Below are 2,327 nucleotides of genomic sequence, written 5' to 3' on the forward strand. Positions count from 1 at the left end.
ATGTTGCTTTTGAGGAAAAGCAGTATTAAATCATTCTCTCTAATCAGTTCTCGATTTAAAAACAAGCAATCTTAAAAAAAAAACCGAGAAACAAAACCAACTGTGCTCTCCTGCTTCATACAAGGATATCATGGCATCAGCACATAGTGCATGATACAGCAAACCACATCCAGGAATAGTGACTTCACTGCGCTGTAACTTACTAAAAAGGTTACAGTGGTTATCAACCAAATTGGCTTAATAGTGTTCCATAAAAAGTTATGTGAATAGTAAATTCAAATATATTTGATGCATTAGTGCAGCAGAAAAGCTTACTGGAAAACAGCATCTGACACCACGTTCATTGCCTCATTCATTTCAGAGAGAGCAGAGATGAGCTGATAGCTTTAGAGATTAATACACACAAGAGCTAGCAAGGAGCAGACATTTTAGGGAACATAAAGACAATGCAGTCAAACCTACTATGGACTGTTTTGGGGACAGAAAGTGCACAGTTAGTGTCAGTCAGTGTCACATTTTGCCAGGGTAGGGGTGCAATGTGGACTCATCCTCTGCTTGTCACAATTCCTCTCATGTGCTTGTGTTTTAACTCTGAGGACACAGCCAAGAGACATGAGAGCTCCTTTGATATACAAGTGGATCAGCAGGCTCAAGTTATTTCAGCATTTTCTGGGAAGGATTTTTAGGCAAGCTTCTACAGAGCACTTAAAAATGCAAGATGTCAAGATTAAACTGCTGCAGCAAACTGAATGGATCCAAACTCAGGCACTGACATAAGAAGGTTTTATAGCTTAGGAAAAGGTACCCAACAGCTGTAGTCTGCTAGAATAAATTCTGCTGTGCTGTACAACCTACATTATCATCAGAAATAGTTTTGCCTCTGTCTTCTGACTCTGGACAATATTTAGACTTTCTGTAGAAATATATTTACCACAAAGATGGGTTTATACAAAGCTAAGGAAAAGAAGTACTCCAAGTTTTGGTGAAGTATGAATTGAATTTGGGGTCCTTTTCTCAGTTTCTTCTCTCTGAGGGGAACAGGAGGACAACATTCCCTCTCAGACTTGGAATTCACCTGCGTGCAGCAATCTTGTTTAGACAGACATCAATATGTCAAAGGCACATGCTGAATACTGCAGAATGGAAAGCACAAAATGGCTCAAAAATACAAGACCTAGATTTATGGCTCCTTTGATCTGTGTGGGAATTACATATCTGCATTGAAAACCTGCAGAACAAAATCCTGATTTTCTACTTATTTTGAAAAGAAACAAGCTTTCAGGTACTGTGAGCACTTGCTAATACAGTGTTACTGCTGCTCATTTTTGCTTTGATTTAAAACTACAAGAGCAGAAGCAAAAATATTCCAGCCTTTTAAATACCAATAAAATGTGTGAATTATCTTATAAATAAAAAAAATCCATTAAAACACAGTCTTGGAATTAGTCATATAAATATTCTGTTGTAAACGAAACAGTTGACTGAGCAAAATAAATTTATAAATTTAGGGGAGAAAAGCAGCAGAAAACAATAAGCATTTATTGCCTTCAGAAACCAAAGTGGATAAATAGGTTTAGTCATGTCTGTCCCAAGAGAGTCTCAAAGCATGCATTTTTTTTCAATGTAAAGTGCAAAGAATTGCATTGCATTTTGAATTCCATTTTAAAACTAATTAAAGGTTTGATTGTGCTGCTTTTTCTGTGTTGGAATGCACTTCAATACATACTCAGCTTAAGGCATGTGCTCAAGGAGAGCTATCCAAGCACTTAACATCATTAGTTGTGATTTCATGAGCTTTGCTGGATCTGGGCTGTAATGTATAGAGCACAGTACTCATCTTGGAAGTGAATGACAAAAATTAATGTCATCTAGGAAATTAATGAAATGGATTTACTCCAGATGTAGGTTGCTATATTTCAGAGCAGCCTCCTTCTCATTTAATATAAATATTCAGGCTATTTAAGTCAGACATGCAGTGTTACATGGAAGACTTCAGGTTTTGCTCACAGAGGCCCCAGAATAGCATCATAAAAATATATTTAGAAGCCAGCTTGACTAATGGGGATATTTAAAATCTCTTTTGATATTCTTTCCTGTCCATGCTATATTTTCGTTTGCTACTGTATTTTAGGTTAATGTCATTTGCAATAACAGTTTACTAAGTATTTTGATGGCAAGCAAAGATCTGAAAAAGCAAGTGACAATTTTGATTCCAGTTTACCAGGCAGGCTTCCTTTCCTCATATTTCTCAGTCATATGCCTAAAAAGCTCTCTTAAATAAATATCTCATGCCCCCATGTGGTTAAATGGAAACACTACTGAATAAA

The sequence above is a fragment of the Geospiza fortis genome, unplaced genomic scaffold, assembly GCF_000277835.1.
Source record: "Geospiza fortis unplaced genomic scaffold, GeoFor_1.0 scaffold95, whole genome shotgun sequence".
NCBI classification, from domain to species: domain Eukaryota; kingdom Metazoa; phylum Chordata; class Aves; order Passeriformes; family Thraupidae; genus Geospiza; species Geospiza fortis.